This window comes from Piliocolobus tephrosceles, chromosome 9, assembly GCF_002776525.5.
Source record: "Piliocolobus tephrosceles isolate RC106 chromosome 9, ASM277652v3, whole genome shotgun sequence".
NCBI classification, from domain to species: Eukaryota; Metazoa; Chordata; class Mammalia; order Primates; family Cercopithecidae; genus Piliocolobus; species Piliocolobus tephrosceles.
In genome coordinates this window covers 13,996,227-14,020,152 of record NC_045442.1, presented here as the reverse complement: position 1 = coordinate 14,020,152, position 23,926 = coordinate 13,996,227, and the positions used below count along the sequence as shown (strand labels likewise).

The 23,926-nt window shown below is 45.5% G+C and overlaps 1 protein-coding gene across 1 annotated transcript in view; it reads left to right on the top strand.

The window, feature by feature from the left end:
* INPP5F (inositol polyphosphate-5-phosphatase F) overlaps positions 1 to 23,926 on the top strand; it is a 140,111-nt gene that overhangs the window by 188 nt on the left and 115,997 nt on the right. The window lies entirely within an intron of this gene.

The window sequence follows — 23,926 nt, the reverse complement described above, 5'->3', positions numbered from 1 at the left end:
AAACACGGTGTGACCTTGTCTCCCCTGAAAATACAAAATAAAAAAGCTGGGCATGATGGAGCATGCCTGTAGTCCCACGTACTTGGGAGGCTGAGGTAGGAGGATCACTTGAGCCCAGGAGTTTGAGGCTGCAGCAGTGAGCCATGATTGTGCCACTGCACTCCACAGCCTGGGTCATAGAGTGAGACCCTGTCTCAAAAAAAAAAAAAAAGAAAGAAAAAGAAAAAGAAACACAGTGAGTTTCAGACTGGAATATAAAGATGGCTAAAGCCTATCCATTGTCTTCAGGCCTAATAGGGGCAAGGGGGTAAGGGCAGTGAATTGAATAAACCAGCAGTTTGAATACAGTATGCTGGGGTAACTCAGGACAGAGCTGGGGTAACTTAGAGCACAATGGGCTAAGAAGATGAAGAGTAATCGGGTGCTGGAGGTGGGAGAGAGAGAGACAGTAGATTAGGAGAATCTAGTTAAGAGTCTGAAATGGGAAGAGGATCTTCTGGGGAGCAGGAACATCATGAACAAAAGCCTGCAGGTGCGAAAGCATGACGTGCATTCAGGGAAAATTGTATCCCACAGGTATTACTGAATGCTACTCTATACCTGGCACTGTGCTAGGAGTTCGATGTACCTTGACGAACAAGACTCAGTCCTTCCCCGCAAATTGCTCAGGGATCTTTAGTAGGGCAGACTGAAAAGGAATGGGGAGCCGTTCTACAGTGAGCTGTCTGGAGCAGCTGGGGCATAGAGTGTTTGCAAAGAAGTAATGAGAAATGGCCAGGTGTGGTGGCTTTGGCTGGGCGTGGTGGCTCATGCCTGTAATCCCAGCACTTTGGGAGGCCGAGGCGGGCGGATCACGAGGTCAGGAGATCAAGACCGTCCTGGCTAACACGGTGAAACCCCGTCTCTACTAAAAATACAAAAAATTAGCTGGGTGTGGTGGTTGGCTCCTGTAGTTCTCCTACCTTAGAGGCTAAGGTAGGAGAATGGCGTGAACCTGGGAGGCGGAGCTTGCAGTGAGCCGAGATTGCGCCGCTGCACCCCAGCCTGGGCAACAGAGTGAGACTCCATCTCAAAAAAAAAAAAAAAAAAAAGAATGAGAAATATGCCTGTCAGGTTACGAGGGGCTGTCGTACGCCTTACGAGGTGAAGACACAGCCAGAATATAACCAGCTCCACCTTTGAAGCTCTGTATTAGAGCTGGGTGCTGCTCAAGAGTCCCAGCACAAGTGATCACACACAGCTGTCAATGCCTCCTGGACGTGACTTAGCAAGTCTGGGAGGCATTTGAAGTGAAATATCAGGCATCCAACCCAAGCTGCTAGCAGCCTGATTAGAAAGGCAGGGTTGATGAAGACAGGGCGGCAGTCACTGTGGCTCCTCTCTTTCCAGGGAGGTAAGAAAAGAAGAGGCCTCTGAGAGGAGACCCGCCCTGTCCTGGGGAGGCCGAGGGCTCAATGCATTGGTGCCAATGACATGGGGCTCACAGTCTCTGTTCGAAGACGATGCCACCATCCACTCTTCTGAGACCTTGATTTTTCAGTTGTCCCAGCTCTCTTGTGTGTCCAACTTCTCCTCTTGATTTATCCCGAGCAACATAAATATATCTTTAAGTTAATAGGCCTGGCGTGGTGGCTCACACCTGGATTCCCAGCACTTTGGGAGGCTGAGGTAGGTGGATCACGAGGTCAGGAGTTCAAGACCAGTCTGACCAATGTGATGAAACCCTGTCTCTACTAAAAATACAAAACTTAGCAAGACATGGTGGTGGGCACCTGTAGTCCCAGCTACTCATGAGGCTGAGGCAGGAGAATCACTTGAACCCGGGAGGCGGAGGTTGCAGTGAGCCGAGATTGCGCCACTGCACCCCAGCCTGGATGACAGAGTGAGGCTCCATCTCAAAAAACACCAAACAAACCAAAAAAACCATATATATATATATGTGTGTGTGTGTGTGTATATATATATATATATCTTTAAGTTGTTCTCACCGCTGTATCCTGTTGTTGCCCCATCTCTCTCCTCCCTGCAAAATTAAACTTCTTAAAGGAGTTATCCACACTCACTGCCTCTACCTCCTCACTTCCTGTTCTGTTCTAGTTCCTTTGGAATAGAGACCCATCTGGCTGGCTCTAGGGAGCTTCTTCCTGTAGGGACACACTGGCAACCACGTGCAAATCTAGCAATAGATCTTCTGGGTCTGGATTTCCCTTTCTTTTCCAGAGTCCTTTCTAGCCCCTCTCCAGGCTGTCTCCCTCTCCCACATGGCCTCAGTCACCTGCTCTACACGAATCCATTCCGACTTTCTGTATCTGCTCAACCTCATCCCAGACCTCTTACCCAAGACGCTGAATGATAGCTGGCCTCATGGAAACCTGGAACAGAGGCTGCGAACTCGTCAGGCTGGGCTCCTTCTCCTCTCTACCCTGCCCTCTCCTCCCTCATCTGTGTGTGTGTGTGTGTGTCTGCTTCTCTCTGACCATCTCTGCCATTTCCCTCACTCTCTACTTATCCATCTGGCACCATCCCATAATGACCACTCCAGCTTCAGTCAACTTCAGGATCTTTAGCCCAGCTCCTACCGTCAACAGATGCTCAAGAGATGGAACCTAATTAGCCTGGTAATTTCTTCAAGTGAGGAGACAAGTCATAGGTCACTGGCCTCAGATTACAGGATGTGACTCTTTAGGGCCACAGGTTGGTGGACAGGACAGCCTCCCTTAGAGGTGGGGGGGAGAGCAGGCCACGAGAAGCAGCTTTGTATGCCTCCCATTCACGCCTCCACCCAGGGCATTGGCCTATGTGCTCAGCAGCCCGGAAACTGCTTTCACTGAGGTCATAAACAGTGTCTTTGTTGTTGAATCCAACAGACAGTATTCCTTTCTTCCTGTGTATGAATGTTCAGTGGCTTCTGGAGCTGTTGACCCTTTTCCTGCCCCCTTTCCTGTAACTCCCATGAGATTTACCATCTTTAGTTTTCCTCCTATATTTTGGCTATTTCCTTCCAGCCTATGTTGTGGGCTCCTCTTTCTCTGCCTGTGCTTTCAAAGCTGACCATCCCCTTGGTCTGGATTTTCCTTTCCTTTCCAGAGTCCTTTCTAGTCCCTCTCCAGGCCATCTGCCTCTTCCACATGGCCTTGGTCACCTGCTCTATACGAATCCGTTCTGACTTTCTGTATGTGCACGACCTCATCCCAGACCTCACCCAGCTGGACAGCTCCACCTAGACGTCCCACAGGTATCTCAAAGTCACTGTATGCACAGTGGCACTCCATCCCCCCTCTACCTTCTTCTCCCTGATGTTTCCTACTTCAGGAGATGGTGCCACCCAGTTGCCCAGGCCAGAAACAGCATCATGCTTAATACCTTCTTTCCTTCACTCTAAACCCAATCAAACACCAAACATGAAAGAATTGACAGGCCAGGTGCAGTGGATCACACCTGTAATCCCAGCACTTTGGGAGGCTGAGGTGAGTGGATCACCAGAGGTCAGGAGTTTGAGACCAGCCTGACCAACATGGTGAAACCCCATCTCAAATACAAAAAATTAGCTGGGCATGGTGGTGTGTGCCTGTAATCCCAGCTACTTGGGAGGCTGAGGCAGGAGAATCACTTGAACCTGGGAGGCAGAGGTTTCAGTGAGCCGAGATTGTGCCACTGCACTCCAGCCTGGGCAACAAGAGCAAAACTCTTTTGCTCAAAAAAAAAAAAAAAATCGACAATAATCCCTTCATATATCAAATATCCAGTGTTCTACTTTCGGAGCTTCCATCTTTTCTTTTTCCTTCCTGCCACCACCATCATTCTTGGAGTCATTCTCCTAAACGGGCTCTTCACTTTCAGTCTTCCAACCACCCAATCCAGTAACCCCCACTGAGTTACTCTCCCTGTGGCCAGGGGGCTATTTTCCTGCTTCCTTCCTCCTTTTTAAAAGAAATGTAGTTTTGTCACAGGATCCTTGGGGTGTCATTTTTCCAGATGGAAAACCTCTGTGGCCAGCAGCGCCTTCTGCCTGAATATTGCTCTTGCCCACTGGGCTCGTCCCATCCACTTGGCCCGGTAGGCTGTGTCAGGTCCCACACCTGCCAAGGGCAAGCCAGGCATGGAGTGGTGGGTGTGTGGGTGAGCAAGCATGGGGTCTGGCCACTGCACAGCCAGGCATGCTGGCTGCTATGGTGGGACAAGCAGCTCCAGGTGCCACCACAGGTGATGGCTCCATGAAAAGCTGTGGCTGGACCAGATGTACTGCATGTGGCTTCTGCTGCAGGCACCCATGTCTGAATGAGGGTAATGTGGTGGCACCTGCAAACCTGGAGATGCCAGGAACTGCAGAGCCCCAAAGAGCTGTCGCAGCCCTGGCATGGCGAGCCCCTAGGTCTGAGGTCCCCGAAGGGTCAGAGCTCTTCTCTTCTTGTTGCCTGCAATGTGGTGAGCCAGGGGGTTGTGTTTCAGCCCTGTTTGTGTTACAGTTCTTTCCGTCCCACCATTCGGCAGGTCCCGAGTTCTTGTCATGCATCTAGGAAGAACGAGGTACACAGACAACTAGAGGGCGAGCGAGGTGGAGAGGAGCTTCATTGAGTGATAGAACAGCTCTCAGGAGACCCAAAGTGGCTAGCTCCTATTCACAGGCAGGTCATTCTGACGAGTCAAGGAGACCGAAGCAGGTAGCTCCTTCCTGCAGCCGGTAGTCCCCACGTCTGTAGCCCTCAGCGGAGAGGAGACCCAGAGGAGTCAGCTCCTATCTGCAGCAGGTCATCCCAAAGTCTCTGTGAGTCTGGTTGAGTTGAGGTTTTTTATGGGCTTCAGAAGGGAGAAAGTGTGTGCTGATTGGTCCATGGGTGGCCATGAGCGGGCCTGAAAAGAGCAACATAAGTTCTCACTTCAGGCTGCAGACTGCACCCAGAACTGACCACCCAGCCCCCGTGATTTAGGCTCTCCCTGGCTTGAAGGTGGGGCTTCACGGGGGACCCACCTCTTTCCGCCCAGAAGCCTGTCTGCCTCCTGCCACCATCTACATGTCACCCACCACACTCAGGCTGTTCATGCTGAGGGTTTCCTGAAGACCCATGCCGAGCCACCCTCACCACCCGCTTGGCCTCCCTCCCATGATCATTGGTGCCCAAAGTCTGGAGGGGGCCGAGGTGTCAGGGGACTGGTTTGTCAGCTCCACCCCGAGTGCATTCACACCCGGCTAGGTTTCAACAGCACATGGGCTTGGCCACAACTTTGCTCTGAATCAGAGCAGACACCAGGAGTGGGGAGAGACCAGGCAGGGGGAGCAGGTGCTTCGGAGCCTTCAGGGGCAGGGGGTCTTCCTGGGTCCCCGAGAGGGCAAGGGTTCCTGGGTCTGCAGCTGCGGCTGGGCAGCTGCAGCTGTGCCTAGGAGTGCAGGGCTCCCACATGTTCTTGGCGCCGGCTCCGTGGAGCGCACAGCCAGGGCTGTGCCTCTGCTACTGCAGCTGGTGTCTTCACAGCGGCTGCTCAAGATGGGCCGCCACTCCCGTCGGTTTTAGTACTTTTATATATACACAGACTCAAACCACTATTAAAAAAAAATAGAGGCAGGACAGTTTCAATATAAATACATACATTTGTTACTTTTTTTTTTTTTTTGAGATGGAGTTTCGCTCTTGTTGCCCAGGCTAGAGTGCGGTGGCGTGATCTTGGCTCACTGCAACCTCCGCCTCCCAGGTTCAAGCAATACTCCTGCCTCAGCCTCCCGAGGAGCTGGGATTACAGGCATGCGTCACCATGCCAGGCTAATTTTGTATTTTTAGTAGAGATGGGGTTTCTCCATGTTGATCACGCTGGTCTTGAACTCCCCACCTCAGGTGATCCACCTGCCTCGGCCTCCCAAAGTTCTGGGATTACAGGCATGAGCCACCGTGCCCTCTTTTGTTACTTTTAACATTTTTATTGTGCAGGTTTTTTTTTTTTTTTTTTTTTGAGACAGGGTCTCACTCTATTGCCCAGGCTGGAGTACAGTAGTGTGAACACTGCTCACTGCAGCCTCAACCTTCTGAGCTCAAGCAATCCTCTCGTCTTGGCCTCCTAAGCAACTGGGCCACCATGCCTGGCCTAATTTTTGTTTTTGTATAGATGGGGTTTTGCCATGTTGCCTGGGCTGGTCTTGAATTCCTGGGCTCAAACCATTCCCCCACCACGGCCTCCCAAGTGCTGGGATTACAGGCTTGAGCCACCATACCCGAACTATTATGCGGAGTATTGAACATTCATTAAAGAAGACAGAATATTATAATGTTCCTGTGTTCCCATCCTCCCAGTCCCAACAACCGTCAACCCAAACCAGGCCTACTCCATCCCTATCCTAATCCACTCCCTCTCACATAATATTTTGAATCACATCCCATACAGCCTATCATTTCATTCATAAATATTTCAGTACGGATTTCTGAAAGATTAAGATTTTGGCCAGGTGAGGTGGCTCACACCTGTAATCCTAGCACTTTGGGAGGCCAAGGCAGGCAGATTGCCTGAGGTCGGGAGTTCAAGACCAGCCAGGACAACATGGCAAAACCCCATCTCTACTAAAACTACAAAAAATTAGCTGGGCACAGTGGCATACGCCTGTAGTCCCAGCTACTTAGGAGACTGAGGCACAAGAATAGCTTGAGCCTGGGAGGTGGAGGTTGCAGTGAGCTGAGACTGCGCCACTACACTCTGGCCTGGGTGATAGAGACCCTATCTCAAAAAACAAACAAAGATTTTAAAAAATACTATTACCATATCTGAAAGAATGAACAATAATTCCTTAACATAATCATTAAATATCTCATATTCAGGTTTCTAATTATCTCACAAATGTAATACATTTGTGAAAAATTAGGATCTAATTAATACCTATAGATTGTGATTGGTTGCTGTAGCTTTAAATGTCTTCCAATTTTAGTTTCTCTTTCTAGCTTTTTCTTTTCCTTGCAGTTTATTTACCGAAATTAAAACAAAACAAACAAACAAAAAACAAATATATTGTCTCTTCTGGAGAGTTTCCCACAGTCTGGATTTTGTCCATTGAATCCCCATGGTATCCTTTAACAAGATCCCCAGCCTTTTGTATTTCCTGTAAATTGGTAGAGTATCTTTTTTTCTGCAGCATCATTTTGTCAGACATGTAACATGAAGATCTTAAGGTTAATCGGTTTGCCTTAGTAGTTTAAGCTGCCTTGCTTGCCCAGAAAAGGGACCTGAAAAAAATAAAATAAACTTCCTGTACAAGTTTCTAAATTGGATCTACTGAAAGTCCTTTGTCAAGTCCCACATTTTCCTTAGGCTAGAGCCCAAGGGAGGGAATCACATGATTATTTCTTAAGCACTGTGATTGGTCAAGGGTTGAGCATGTGACCCAAGCTAGGCCAATCAGAGCCCTTTCCCAGCTTTTTCTGCATGAGCTGTGGCGACTCTGCTGTGGATTGATCCTAGGTGAGGTTCAGAGGGAAGCCTTTGCAAGTTTTATTGTTTCCACGAAGGGACTTCTATTAGCAGGGATGGTTCTTAACTCTGGCTGTACAATCAGTGAGATTTTAAAAAAATACATAAACCATGGCTGGGCGGGGTGGCTCAAGCCTGTAATCCCAGCACTTTGGGAGGCCGAGACGGGCGAATCATGAGGTCAGGAGATAGAGACCATCCTGGCTAACACGGTGAAACCCCGTCTCTACTAAAAAATACAAAAAACTAGCCGGGCGTGGTGGCGGGCGCCTGTAGTCCCAGCTACTCAGGAGGCTGAGGCAGGAGAATGGCGTGAACCCGGGAGGCGGAGCCTGCAGTGAGCTGAGATCCGGCCACTGCACTCCAGCCTGGGCGGCAGAGCGAGACTCCGTCTCAAAAAAAATAAAATAAAATAAAATAAACCCATGAAGGAAGCCAGGTACAAAAGGCCACATACTGTATGATTCCAGTCATCTGAAATGCCCAGCAGGAGCATCTCCCTAGAGAAAGAAAGTAGCGGATGGACACGGTGGGTCACACCTGTAATCCCAGTACTTTGAAGGCGGAGGCAGGTGGATCACCTGAGGTTGGGAGTTTGAGACCAGCCTGACCAACATGGAGAAACCCCGTCTACTAAAAATACAAAAATTAGCCGGGCCTGGTGGCGCATGCCTGTAATCCCAGCTACTCAGGAGGCTGAGCCAGGAGAACTGATTGAACCCGGGAGGCAGAGGTTGTGGTGAGCCGAGATTGCGCCATTGTACTTCAGCCTGGGCAGCAAGAGTGAAACTCCGTCAAGCAAAGAAAAGAAAGGAAGGAAGGGAAAAGGAAAGAAAATAAAGAAGCTTGGTGGTTGCCAGGAGCTGGGAGTTGGGGGCAATGGGAAGGAATCTGATGGGTTTCTTTTTGCGGTGATGAAGATGTTCTGGAATTAGATAGTGGTGATAGTTGCCCAACTTTGTGAATATACTAAAAACTACTCAATTGTACACTTTAAAAAGGTGAATAGAAACAATACACAAGCCCACCTTTACCCCAGACGCGTTAAATAAAAACTCTGCAGGAGGGGCCCAGATATTGACAAATTTCTAAAGCTCCCCCAGGTGAGTCTAAAGAACAGTATCTGAAGACCACTGTTTGAGTAAAAAGCCTGCTCTGTCTTCAAGAAGTAGGACGACTGGGGAGAGAGGTTTCAGATGCTTGCTTGACTTGTGTCTCTGTCTCTATCTCCATTCCTCGTCTGGATCTCCTGACCTCGTAATCCGCTCGCCTTGGCCTCCCAAAGTGCTGGGATTACAGGAGTGAGCCGCTGCGCCCAGCGTATTTTTTTTTTTTTTTAAGACGGAGTTTCGCTCTTTTTGCCCAGGCTGGAGTGCGGCGGCACGATCTAGGCTCACTGCAACCTCCATCTCCCGGGTTCGAGCGATTCTCCTGCCTCAGCCTTCCAAGTAGCTGGGATTACAGGCATGCGCCACCACGCCCGGCTAATTTTGTGTTTTTAGTACAGACAGGGTTTCTCCATGTTGGTCAGGCTAGTCTGGTGTACTCTTTTTTAAAAAAAGAAGTAATTAAAGTTAAATGAGATCATAAGGATGGGGTCCTAAGCTAATGCAACCAGAGGAATGGACACCAGGAACGTACCCCACACAGAGAAAAGACTGTCTGCAAGTCAAGGAACGAGGCTTCAGGAGGAACCAAACCTGCTGAACTTTGATCTTGGACTTTCAGGTTCCAGAACTGTGAGAAAATAAATTCCTGTTGTGTAAACCCCCCAGTCTATGATATTTTGTTATGGTCACCCTAGTAGATTAAAACAAGGTCCAATCTAGCTGTTTCTGTAAGATGGCAAGAGGTAGACAATCATATCTATAATAATCATTAATTATAAATTAATTTATCCTATGTTGTGCTTCGTATTTTTTCTTTTCTTTTCTTTTCTTTTCTTTTCTTTTCTTTTCTTTTCTTGACAGAGTCTCACTCTGTCACCCAGGCTGGAGTGAAGTGGTGCTATCTCAATTCACTGCAACCTCTATCTCTCAGGTTCAAGTGATCTCCTGCTTCAGCCTCCCGAGTAGCTGGGATTACAGGTGCTCACCACCATGACTGGCTCATTTCTGTATTTTTAGTAGAGACGGGGTTTCACCATGTTGGCCAGGCTGGTCTCGAACTCCTGGCCTCAGGTAATCCACCTGCCATGGCCTCCCAAAGTGCTGGGATTACAGGCGTGAGTCATTGTGCCCAGCCTCTCTTATTCTTTTTATTGTGTTATTGCAATGTCTAGCAAAAATGCTGAATAATATCAGGAATAACAAATATCCTCGTGTTCCTTGACTTGAAGAGAATGCTCCCGGCATTTCATGGATAAATATGATGTTTCCTGTTACTTTCTGATAGCCACCTTTGTTCAAATTAATCAGTCTTGACAAATCGTCTTGCACCTGCCTGGCTGCTTAGACACTTCTCCTGTTGTTTCTTCCACACAATGGCTATGCTTCAGACAAAATAAACTACTGACCCTTTTCTGGACTTGCCATGATCTTTTGTGGTTCCATGTCTTTGTATATCCTTCTCTTCAAGCCATGAACACCCTCCCCAACTTCCAAATACCTGGTAGCTTAAAGAGAACCAGATAAAAGTTTAGTTCCTCTTTAGACCCTGGATGTGGAGAAGATTTCTGCTTCTCTTCCTATTTGGAAGAACATTTTCAGGAAACACTTCCATCATCCTTCTCCTTTCCTTTAGTTGCTTCCTCCCAGGTGAGAGGTTGAAGATCTGATTGGGCCAGTCTCATTGGTGGGTAACTGGTCTTAAAGGCCAGGCCACAGGTCCCACCCTTCTTACTTTGCCTGAGCTCAGATACAATGCTTCTGTGGGGTTAGCACCCCTTGGCAGGACCACCTCTGTGGCAGAGGAAGCGAGGATCTATCATTCTCTTTCTTCCAACTTCTCCACTATGACTGGATGGGTAGGTCCAGTGACTCCTGCCCTGTGAGTCTTCCTCTGTTCAGTTCAGTGGAAAAGGGGGATTATGTCTCCCTTAGGTCTAGGTTTAAGCCATGTTCAAATCCAGTTTTTACTAGAGCTTTGTGACAAGGTTGGTTTTCTGTTTCCTGCTTGGCTAGAGATCCTTGGACATATATTCTATTGGTGTGACTCTTAGAGTGGGGGTAGTGGGAGTGACTCCTTAGACCCTTCAACACTGACTGTGTGCTCTCATCAAACGTTTGCTGGATACATGAATGAATTGATTGATGTACCCCAGCCTTTCCCACCTTCAACGATAACTGTTGTTTACTGAGGGCCTTCTGTGAGCCAGGCATTATTATCTCATTACATCCTCCCAACAGCCATATCAAATAAGAATTAACATTTCCATTTTATGAAAAAGGACATTTTATATTCCACTACCATATTAACTATCCTAAGGCAAATCACTGCTTTAAAAAAGTAGCAGTTTGGCTGAGTGTGCAATGGCTCATGACTATAATCCCAGCAATTTGGGAGGCTGAGGTGGGAAGATCAGAAGTTCAAGATCAGCCTGGGCAATGTAGTGAAACCCCATCTCCACAAACAATGTTTTTAATTAGCCAGGCCCGCTACTCGGGAGGCTGAGGTGGGAGGATTGCTTGAGCCTAGGAGTTTGAGGCTGCAGTGGGCTATGATGTTGCCACTACACTCCAGCCTGGGCATCAGAGTAAGACTCTGTCTCTAGAAAGTAGACTGTGTTTCCCATCCTTCTTTGCATCTGGGCTTGACTGTGGGAGGTAAGCGGAAGTGTGGGGTGCTACTCAAGATGTGTCCTCAAAGGGAGGGAGCGAGCTCCTTCTTTCCTCTTCCCATCCCAACGCTTGATGGATATGGAGCCTAGAGATCCATCTTGGATTATGAGGATGAGAGCCACCTTGTAGGGATAGTAGAAAGGAAGCTGGAAGTAGCCTGGGTCCCAGATGCCCCCCAAAACCATTATATCAGTGTTCTACAGTCACCATAACAAAAGATCACAAGCTAGGTGGCTTGAAACAATATAAAGTTATTATCTCATAGTGCTGAAGGTTGAAAGTCTGAAATCAAGGTGTCAGCAGGGCCATGCTCCCTCTGAAGGCTCCAGGGAAGAATCCTTCCTGCCTCTTCCAGCTTCTGGTGGTCCCAGGTGTTCCTTGCCTTGTGGCAGCATCACTGTAATCTCTGCCCCCATCTTCACATGGCCTTTTTTTTGTGTGTTCCTCTACGTCCTCTCTTTTCCTTATAAAGACACCAGTCGTTGGATTTAGGGTCCACCAGGATGAGTTCATCTCCAAATCCTTAACTAATTACATCTGTAGGGACCCTGTTCCCAAGTAAAGTTGCATTCTGAGATTCTGAGTGGATATGAATTTTTGGGAGATCCTATTCAACCCACGACAACTACCATACGAGCTCTAAGCTGCCTACATACAGCTGTTCAAGAAAGGAAACAAGAACTGCTTTATCTGTTGATACCATTATTATTTGGGGTCTCTGAACCCATATCCCAACCAACAGAGTCATTTTAGAGGGAACGCCTGTGGAGCCTGCCAGTGACTGCTTTTGGGTGACTGCCTACCCCACTCACAGCAGGGGCTGGAGGGCGGCAAGACCCTCCTCCAGTGACCATATTATGGGGCCACAAGCACACACTTAATCCAAGCTAAGGTAATAATATTTTCTCTTGAGGGGATTGAGACTTTAGGGAATTAGCCTGAGAGACAGCCAATACCTGAACTGACTTGGATTGAGTGGAGGAAAAATTAATTTATGGATTATGGGATAGTTACCTTCTGTTTATCATGTGAAGAGACAAGCAGAGAAAACTGATCTCCACATGAGAAAAAAAAGAAACAGATGTTCCAAGAGGGGAAGAGATGTGATTCTGACAGGGCATCTGCGTGGTTCTCATTCTTGGTTCTGGGGCTGACCCGAGGCTTGGCTGCATTTGTACTGACTGCTTAGCATGAGTCAGGGCCAAGTGCTTCACCTGCATTACCTGGTATTTGGTCCAAATAATATACCCTAGACCAGGCGTGGTGGCTCGTGCCTGTAATCCTGGCCCTTTGGGAGGCCAAGGTGGGCAGATCACTTGAGCTCAGGAGTTGAGACCAGCCTGGGCAACATGGTGAAATCCCATCTCTACAAAAAGTACAAAAATTAGCTGAGCATGGTGGCGTGTGCCTTTAGTCCCAGCTACTTGGGAAGCTGAGATGGGAGGATTACTTGAGCCAGGAGGCAGAATTTGCAGTGAGCCATGATCGTGCCTCTGCACTCCAGCCTAGACGACAGAGCGAGACCCTGTCTCAAAACAAAACAACAACAACAACGAAAACCAATCTCTCCTAGCTTCTGCAATGTTTCAGTGGCTTAACACAATGTGAGTTTATTTCTTGGCTCACATGAAGTCCACAGGGGTCGGGCAGCCCCCTTCTAGCTTGCACCACTATCATCTGGAATAGTGGTCTGTAAGGTTGCTGGAATAGAGAAAGAAAGAGATAGAGGAGATATAGTTCCTCTTCTTCTCTTTTTGAGATTGCCATTTTCTTCTCTTTTTGAGATTGCCATTTGTAGAAAACTATACACATTTTCCCTACCTTGCTTTTTTCTTTTTTTTTAATTATGGGAAAATATGCATAACATGATATTTACTGTGTTAACCTTTTTTTTTTTAGACAGTGTCTCTCTCTTTATTTTATTCTGTAATTATATAAAATAGCTACACAATTTCAAAATCTAATCTACAAAGCAAGGTATATTCAAATAAGTCTAGCTTATATCCCTGTGTTTTCTACCCTGTTGCCTCTTTTCCACTATAGTTAACAATTTAAAATTTAAATCTATTTTTCTTTGTAATATATAAGTAATAATATATCTAGATTTATCTCCCTCCTTACTCAGAACTATACACATTTTCCCTACCTTGCTTTTTTCTTTTTTTTAAATTATGGGAAAATATAAATAACATGATATTTACTGTATTAACCTGTTTTTTTTTTTTTTTTTTTTTGTTTTAGACAGCGTCTCTCTCTGTCACCCAGGCTGAAGTGCAGTGGCGTGATCATGGCTCACTGCAACCTCCATCTCCCTGGCTCAAGCAATTCTCCTGCCTCACTCAGCCTCCCGAGTAGTTGGGACTACAGGCACATGCCACAACACCCAGCTAATTTTTGTATTTTGGTACAGATAGGATTTCACCATGTTGGCCAGGCTGGTCTTGAACTCCTGACCTCAGGTGATCCACCCGCCTCGGCCTCCCAAAGTGCTGGGATAATAGGCATGAGCTACCGCACCTGGCTGGATTCTTTCTTTCTAACTGGTAATATTCTTGTGCTGCTTTTCAAAATTAGAATTAGAATATTGGCATTAAAAGAACCCTGAATCCAGAGTTGAGTCGATCTTCTAATTTAACTTTCTCTAGACCACATATTTATGTCAGTCAACATTTATTAGACAAAGTGCACTGAGCACTTGGGATGCATCAAGAACTGTTGGGATTGTGGGGACACAACATTGTATAAAATTTGCTTCCACTCTAATTAGTTAAAACATCAGATTGTAATTACTTGTTTGACCTATGACCCAAGTGTTTTATTATTAGATTGTGCTACTGACTGAAATCTTATGAGTATACCATGAACATATTTTTGAGTTGTACAATTTCACTTCCTCTTTCTTTCTCAAGAATTACCACTTTTACTATTGGTAATACTGTATCAAAATTTCCCCTTTTGTTCTTTGTATTTCTCTTTTTCATAAAATTAAATAAGGAAGCCGCATTTCACAGATTTCATGAAATCATCTGCCATCTACTCAGAAAAATGACACCTCAAACCTTTTAAGCACCAGAATAACTAAATCCATACTTGCAGTGAGCCGAGATCACACCACTGCACTCCAACTGGGCAACAGAGACCCTGTCTCAAAAATAAAAATAAATAAATAAATCCATACTTGATGGCCCGGAGCCTACGAGCCTACGATTTAACATTAATATGCAGCACAAGAGATCAGCAGGTATGCAGGGATATGAAGATATCTTATATGAATGTGGCATTAGATATAAAGAAGGAATTGGAGCTGTATTCAGGTAACCAGGACATTTGGGTTCCAGTGCCAGGTCCTCCCAGAAATTAACTGGAATACTTTGGACAAATTCCCTAAACCTTAGCTCTTCATCTGTAAAATGGTACTGCTAAACTAACTGAAAGTCCCTTTTCATATTAAATTTCTACACTTTTATGATTCTAGAGAGAACCATAAGAAAGAGAGAGTGAAATAGCTGGGACAATTAGGAAACTGAAGAAGAGGGGAAAAGTGGGGGCAAAAGAAAATTCTAAGAACAAAGAAGGCGATAAAAATAATTCAGAAAAGCAGAAAGCGAGAGAGTAAAGTAAAATATGGTAAAAAGGAGAAAATAGAACATTAAATATTTTCTTGGAATTGCAAAGATAAATCACATGAGATTTCATTTTTAAGTCCAAAGAGAAAGAAGAAATCTGGTTATTTGTATTTCTCTTGCATTAAGAGACAATCTTCAGGAGTTATTTTGACTTGTCTCTCTATGGTTTCGCAATTCTAAAGAAAAAAAAAAAAAAAGCCGGGCGTGGTGGCTCATGCCTGTAATCCCAGTACTTTGGGAGGCTGAGGAGGGTGAATCACGAGGTCAGGAGTTTGAGACCAGCTTGGTCAACATGGTGAAACCCTGTCTCTACTAAAAATACAAAAAATTAGCCGGACGTGGTGGCGCATGCCTGTAATCCCAGCTACTCAGGAGGCTGAGGCAGAAGAATCGCTTGAACCCTGGAGGCGGAGGTTGCAGTGAGCCAAGATTGAGCCACTGCTACTCCAACTCCAGCCTGGGTGACAGAGCTAGACTTCATCTCAAAAAAAAAAAAAAAAAAAGAGAGAGAGCTGATGTCTACCTCTTTGAGTTGTCAGATTGTTAAAACTAGCACATAGCAGTTATTGAGTGAATAAATGCTTTTATAGGAGAAGGTGGAGAAAGAATATTGTGGGGTAAAAGGAGGTAGCTGGGGTCAGGAATGAATCATTGAATTTCGTTGGGCTGCTTCTAGGCTCAGAAAGAATGCTTACATTTCATGATTTCATCCAACCTCCAAATAACGCCCATGACAGAAACAGATCAGGGGAATAATGCTTAGCTCTCAGCCACCTGACTTCCATGACAATGGGTCCCTGTTGTGGGTGTTGTGTGAGTGGCTTATTCTGGTTCTGTTGGTAGGTCAAAAATTTGCTGAGGTGCAGAAGCAGCACTGCACAAATGGGAAACAGTGGCTCCTGAACAAACAGCTGCTTGGTACAAAAGAAAAGAAGGAAGCTTCTGTTCCTGGCCTTTCTCATCACATCCTCTCTACTCTTTTCACCTGTCCTAGTTTTGTTGCTCTTGGGGTCAGAAGTAGGGTGCATCTGTCTGTAGCTTACCCTTTACCCTCTTAGGGTCCGTGAGACCTTGGCAAGTTCCTTTTGTGCTCCGCCCCTCATTTTCCATGTCCCTAAATGGAAACGATCATGTGTATTAAACAGACTGATGGTGTCTACCACAGTCTTAAGCAGAATGGAAGCTCAAATATGTTGATTATTCTTACTATATGTTTTTCCATCTGTGAACATCCCTCTCCTTTCCTTCTAAAGAATACATGAACTGTTTAGAACAAAACACTCCATTTCAGGACAAGTTTCCTCTAAAAAAAAACAAAAACAAAAACAAAAAAACACTGTTACCAGCTTCAAGGATGGGGATGTGAACATGTTGTAATGGAAAAACTGCATATAGAGAGACAGTCTGTGAGACAGTAAGTTTCAAGTCCTAGAATCATGAGTTTAGAGGTGGGAAGAACATCTAGAGAGAGCTTATTGAGAAAGACATTCTGGGCTATTTCAACAGTAAAGATGATGCTGTCTCCATTTTTAGGGGGAGAGCCATGGCCTTTGGTAGTTTTAAGTGTATTTACCACTAGGTAGTAATATCTTGTTTTCAAACTGATTGTTGCTGATTGAATCATGTCCCCTTAAAGATTTGCTCAAGTCCTAATCCCTGGTACCTATGAATGTGATTTTACTTGGAAATAGATCCTTTGTAGATCTAAAAAAGTTAAGATGAGGTTTTACTGGAACACTAGTTCAATGACTGGTACCTTTACAAGGGGAGAAAAATTTGAATACTGATACAGACACAGACATACAGGGAGAGTGACATGTGGCAAATGAGACAGAAATTGGAGTGATATATGTGCAAGCCAAGGAACACCAAGAATTGCAGGCAGCCTCCAGACGCTGGAAAAGGCAAGGAAGGATTCTCTCCTGGAGACTTCAGAGGGAGCCTGGCCCAGCCAACACCTTGATTTTGGATTTCTGGCCTCCAGAATTGTGAGAAAATACATTTCTGTTGTTTGCTGCAACCCACTTTATGGTCATTTGTTACAGCAGCCCTAGAAAACCAATACACTGATCAAATGACCACATCTCTTTGTCCCCTCTCTTATTTTATTTATTTATTAATTCACTTATGTTTTATACAGATGGGGTCTCACTATGTTGCCTAAGCTGGTCTCAAACTCCTGGGCTCAAGCAATCCTCCCACCTCAGCCTCCCAAAGTGCTGGAATTACAGGCATGAGCCACTGTGCCCAGCCCCTTCTCTTATTGTAATCAGTAGACTAATCCTGGTTCTCAATAGCCTTGAGATTTCTGAAGGAAATTATAATATCATTATTAACATTTTTTTTTGTTTTGTTTTTTTGAGACAGAGTCTCGCACTGTTGCCCAGGCTGGAGTGCAGTGGTAGTTCTTGGCTCACTGCAAGCTCCGCCTCTTGGGTTCACACCATTCTCCTGCCTCAGCCTCCTGAGTAGCTGGGACTACAGGCGCCCTCCACAGCGCCCAGCTATTTTTTATATTTTTAGTAGAGACGGGGTTTCACCATGTTAGCCAGGATGGTCTCGATCTCCTGACCTCGTAATCTTCCCAAAGTGTTGGGATTACAGGTGTGAGCCACTGTGTCCAGACAATATATTCTATTTTTACATTAAAATAAAATATATTTGGATTGGGGAAACCTTCTGATGACTGAGTTGGTAAGCTCCTAGGAAAGACAGAAACTCACTCTCCAGGCACCGTCCTGCGCAGCTACCAGATGCTGCAGGGAGAACTAGGCATCCCCCAACGACGTGACGCTTCAGTTTCACCATCTGTAAACGCTGCTGATATTTCCTTCCTGCTACTTCAGAATAAAAATACGTCTTTAAAGTATTTTGAGCTCTATGGAGCCTGCTATAGAAAATTAGAGGTAGCATCATGATAATCTTCCTTCATCTCCTTTTTTTTGGAGTCTCACTAGGTCGCCCAGGGGGCTGCTTTTTTTTTTTTTTTTTTTTTTTTTGACTTCCCTTCTTCTGAACTTGCTATTCATCTTGTCCTCAAGACATTTTCTCCTTGGTACCTAGCAATAATTTTTGTTCTGATGTCATTGGTGATTCCACACCTATGGAAAGGTGTTATTTTCCATTTTATCAGGAACTCAGGTATTTATTTCAATCTGTTCGTAGCAGAGAAGAATATTTCTGTTGACTATTACTGCTCTTGTTAGGTTGTAAAGATAAGTAGAATGGTATGCCTCGCTAGCGCTGTGAGCTGTTGTTGTTGTTTGTAATATGTGAAATTGATGTAAACCCTCCCGACTTCAAGTTTTTGAAACCTCCCACTACTGCAATGAGTCAGATAGAACCAGGAACTGACACTAAGCTGATGACCCGAAAAGGGATCCTTTGCTGAATTACACCATCATTAGTGAGAAACTCCCTGATCTCCTACTTTCTAACTCCAAGGAAGGTTCTATTTTGCCAGTTGAAAGAGAAACCCAGCCACAGGTGGTGGCGTATGCCTATAATTCCAGCACTTGGGGAGGCTGAGGCAGAAGGATCACTTGAGGCCCAGAGTTCAAGACCAGCCTGGGCAACATAGTGAGACCTTGTCTTTACAAAAATAGACAGGGATATTTTTGTATGCTTCCTTTCTGGCTCCATTATAACCTTCTTTTAGAGCGTCTTTGTCCTCAAACCCTAAGGAAAATATGAATAGCTGTTTGGTTTTGTTTTTCAGTGCATACAACCTTTGGGCTCTTATTCTGTCTGTAAAATCTAGACATTTTTGTTGCTCATTGCTCACCTTCTTCATTTTTTTTTTTTTTTTTTTTTTTTTTTTTTTTTGTGAGACAGAGTTTTGCTCTGTTGCCCAGACTGGAGTGCAATGGCGCAATCTTGGCTCACTGCAACCTCTGCCTCCCGGGCTGAAGCGATTCTCCTGCCTCAGCCTCCCAAGCAGCTGGGATTACAGGGGCCTGCCATCCAACTAATTTTTGTATTTTTAGTAGAGATGGGGTTTCACCATGTTGACCAGGCTGGTCTCGAAGTCCTGTGATCCGCCCACCTCAGCCTCCCAAAGTGCTGGGACTATAGGGTTAGCCACTGCACCCAGCCAGCTTCTTAATATTTTTAAGAGGAAGATACTTTCCCACATTGGGTGTTGATTATGATTGACGTTTTTGTGATTAAAAAAAAAAACCTGTTTATTCTCAGTGTGCTTACTCAGTCAGAAAGTCTGAGTATTATTTTTAGCACACAGCAAACATGTTATTTTAGATTAGGCTAATAATGAAACTATGTCAGTTTCTTGACTTTTTTTTTCCACTTTCTCAGTTAAAACATATTTTCAAGATGTCTCTGAAAGGATCTTACTGATTGATTGACTGAGACTGGGTCTTGCTCTGTCGCCCTGGCTGGAGCTCAGTGGCACGATCATAGCTCACTGTAGCCTTGATTTCAAGTGACCCTCCAGCCTCAACTTCCCAAGTAGCTGGGACTACAGGCATTTGCCACTACACCTGGCTGATTTTTTTTTTTTTTTAATTTAGTAGATACAAGGTCTCGCTTTGTGCCTAGGCTGGTCTTGAACTCCTGAGTTCAAGCAATCCTCCCACCTGGGCTTCCCAAAGTGATGGGATTATAGGTGTGAGCCACTGTGTCTGGCCTGAATCATTTTTAATAGGTACTCCCATTTATCCAAGAACCTTAAGAGTGTATCAGTCATGAATAGGTTGTTGCAATCATCTGGTTTCTATATGTCTATATTATTTCATATTGTGCATAGGGAAGGGACTCCACATTTTGTAGGGCAATTTGGATAAGCCCTAAGGTAGGGAATGATGGGGGGAGGAGGGAAGAGCAGGTAAGCTGTTGATAAGATCTTTGGCTGGTGTTATGGGCTGAACTGTGCCTTCCTGAAATCTACATGTTGAAGTCCAAACCCCCAAGCACCTCAGAATGTGACTGGGTTTGAAGACAGGGCTCTTAAAGAGCTGATTAAGGCAAAATGAGGTCAATAGATTGGGCCCTAATACAATATGACTGATGTCCTTGTATGAAGAGAAGATTAGGACACACACAACACATAAACCTGAGATAATTATGTGAGGACGCAGCAAGAAGAGGCCAATGGTAAGTGAAAGAGACAGACTGCAGAAGAAATCAACCCTGCCAACACCTTGATCTTGGACTTTGATATGGTTTGGCTGTGTCCCCACCAAAATCTCATCTTGAACTGTAGCTCCCAAAATCCCCATATGTTGTGGGAGGGGCCCAGTGGGAGGTAATTGAATCATGGGGGTGGTTACCTCCATGCTGTTCTTGTGAGAGCAAGTGAGTTCTCACAAGATCTAATAGTTTTGTTTTGTTTTGTTTTGTTTTTTGAGACAGAGTCTCGCTCTGTGGCCCAGGCTGGAGTGCAGCGGCCGGATCTCAGCTCACTGCAAGCTCCGCCTCCCAGGTTCACGCCATTCTCCTGCCTCAGCCTCCCGAGTAGCTGGGACTACAGGCCTCCACCACCACACCCGGCTAGTTTTTTGTATTTTTTTAGTAGAGACGGGGTTTCACCGTGTTAGCCAAGTTGGTCTCAATCTCCTGACCTCGTGATCCGCCAGTCTTGGCCTCCCAAAGTGCTGGGATTACAGGCTTGAGCCACCGCGCCCGGCAATAGTTTTTTTATAAGGGAATTTTCCCTGCTTCACTCTGCCTCTCGTTGCTGCTGCCATGTGAAGGACATGTTTGCTTTCCCTTCCGTCATGATTATAACTTTTCTGAAACCTCCCCAGCTCTGCAGAACTGTGAGTCAATTAAACTTCTTTCCTTTATAAATTATCCAGTCTCATGTATGTCTTTGTAGCAGTGTGAGAATGGACTAATACAGACTTCTAGCATCCAAAAGTGTGAGGATGTAAATTTCTCTTGGCTAAGCCTGCCACTCTGTCACACTTTGTCAGTCAGACTGCAGCTTGAGCAGTCTAAGACAGCTGGGTCCTGGCCACATGATCTTCCCCATTCTGGAGCTCAGCTTGAAGGGTAGGGGAGGGGTGGGGAGGAGGATGAATGACAAAGCCATCGATTTGGCCATCTGCTTCATACAGCTTTGAGCTCTGAGCAAGTCATCAGATACAGGTTGGCTGCAGAGTTGGAGCCTTCTTGAGAGCAGGGAAGGGGAGAGGAAGTATGAATAACAATAAAACATACTCAGGTAGTGGGGGCAGTGGGAGAGGCTGCAAATAGTCACTATTTAACAGTTTGGCTGCTGTCATACTTCATTCCCTCATGCTGATGTTTTACTTTTCCTTAAGAGTAAATAGATCTGTACTCTTTAAAAATAGAAGGAAACAATATGATTAATTTAGACAGGCTTCTATTACTCTCTATATGGCTTTTTCTTTCTGAGTGACTATATTAGTCCATTTTCATGCTGCTGATAAAGACATACCCGAGACTGGGTAATTTATAAAGAAAAAGAGGTTTAATGAACACACAGTTCCACGTGGCTGGGGTGGGGCTCACAATCATGGTGAAAGGTGAAAGGCACATTTTACATGGTGGCAGGCGAGAGAGAATGAGAGCCAAGTGAAAGGGAAAACTGCTTATAAAACCATCAGATCTCGTGGAACTTATTCACTAGCATGAGAACAGTATGGGGGAAACTGCCCCCATGATTCAACGATCTCCCACTGGGTTCCTCCCGCAACACACGGGAATGATGGGAGCTACAATTCAAGATGAGACTGGGGACACAGCCACACCATATCAGTGACATAAGAATTGGTATATTAAAGGGAGCAGTAGAAGCCATTCAAAAAAAGGTACAATCCCACTTGGGCACGTTTACTGTGTTAACGTTCTCCCCAGATTCCTGTCCACCAGCAACCTGTGAATGTGACCTTATTTGGAGATAGGGCTTTTGGCAGATGTAATTAGTCATTAAAATGAGGTCCTACTGGACCTCATTTAGGGGGATGGGTGGGCCCTACATCCAATTTGACTGGTGCCCTTATAAGAAGAAGAGAGCTGGGTGGGTGCGGTAGCTCCCACCTGTAATCTCAGCACTTTGGGAGGCCAAGACTAGAGGATCACTCAAGCCCAGGAATTCGAGACTAGTTTGGGCAACATAGGGAGGCCCTACCTTTCCAAAAAAATAAATAAGCCAGGCATGATGGCGTACGCCTGTGGTCCCAGCTATTTGGGAGGCTGAGGTGGGAAGATTTCTTGAGCCCAGGAGGTTGAGGCTGTGGTAAGCTGTGATGACACCACTGCACTCCAGCCTGGGAAACAGAGTGAGACCCCATCTCTTAGAAAAAGAAAAGAAAAATGGAGCTGAGAGAGATACGTGCAGACAGACAGGAGGAAAATGCCATATGACAGTGGAGGCAGACATTGGAGTGATGCAGCCACATGCCAAGGAACGCCAAGAGTTGCCAGAAGTCATGAGAAACTAGGAAGAGGCAAGGAAGGATCCTCCCCCACTGCCTTCAGAGAGCACATGGCCCTGCCAATGCCTTGATTTCAGACCTCTAGCCTCCAGAATTGTGAGATAATAGATTTCCATTGTTTTCAGCCACCCAGTTTGTGGCACCTGGTGATGGCAGCCCTAGAGAGCTGATCCAGGGAGCAGTGCAGGGACAGGCACAGTGCTTGACAAGTGCTTGTGAATTTCATACAGTAGCTGCAGGTCCAAAGAAGAGATCTCAAACCTGTGTTAGGATTATACAAGTGGTACAGTGTCAGCCGGGTGCAGTGGCTCACACTTGTAATTCCAGCACTTTGGGAGGCTGAGGCAGGCGGATTGCCTGAGCTTATGAGTTCGAGACCAGCCTGGCCAACATGGCAAAACCCCATCTCTACTAAAAATACAAAAAAAAAAAAAAAATTAGCAGGATGTGGTGGCGTGTGCCTGTAATCCCAGCTACGTGGGAGACTGAGGCAGGAGAATCACTTGACCCCGGGAGGTGGAGGTTGCAGTGAGTCAAGATCATACCAGTGCACTCCAGCCTGGGCAACAGAGTGAGACTCTGCCTCCAAAACAAAACAAAACAAAACAAAAAAAGAAAAACAAGTGGTGTGAATTATCTAGCACACACCCACAGAAATAGTTTCCTTCCCTTTCAAACATACTGCACGACAGCAACTACTGACCAAAATCCCTTGAGGAGATCTCTTGAGGGTATTCATCTGTACAAGTAACACGTACAAAGGGCTTTAGAGCCAGAGAACTCATCACGAACTGAGAGGTGATTATTTTTCCTTCAGTGCAAAGAATCTTCTACATTCTGAAACATCAGGATAGCTGCTTAGGGGCATAAAGGCAGCTAGCTTTTGAGAAATTTTTCCTTATGAGAAAAAAAAGTCATCATTTAGCAACAAGAACAGGAAGATAAGTATTGGAATCATAATGTTTTCTTAAATTTTTCAGACATCAACTTGAAGTATGGAAGTATGACGCCCATGTTTAGTGTATGGTAGGCTTGTCTTTTCTGCCAAAAGGGATTGTATGAAGATTGGCAATGCAGATATTTGAAGCTGATTTTATTTGTTTGTTTGTTTTGAGGCAGGGTCTCCCTCTGTTGCCCAGGCTGGACTGCAGTGGCACTATCATAGGTGGCTATAGTCTTGAATTCCTGGGTTCAAGTAAGCCTCCCGCCTCAGCCTCCCAAAGCAATGGGATTACAGGCATGAGCCACTTCATCTGGTCTGAAGCTGATTTTGAATGGAATAGCATTGTTCCCAGGTAGGGAGTTACATGAGAAGCTGAGTGGTGCAGTGGAAATCATGCTGGGTTAGAGATTCTGATATTGGTTTCTATGAGGCCTGTTGTCAGAAATTTGTTGCCTGACTGTGGGCAAGTTGCTGCAACTTGCCAAGTCTTCATTAGGCTGGGTAAGTGACTGCTGGATTCTCTATCCTTCCCCCACTGAGTGGGAGGGGAGGATATTAGCCCCTGTAATGAGTGTCCTTCCAAAAGATATGTCCAAGTCATAATTCTCAGTACTTGTGAATGTGACTTTATTTGGAAGTAGAGTTTTTGAAGATGCAATTAATTTAAGGATCTTGGGATAAGATCACCCTGGATTAGGATGGGCCCTAAAT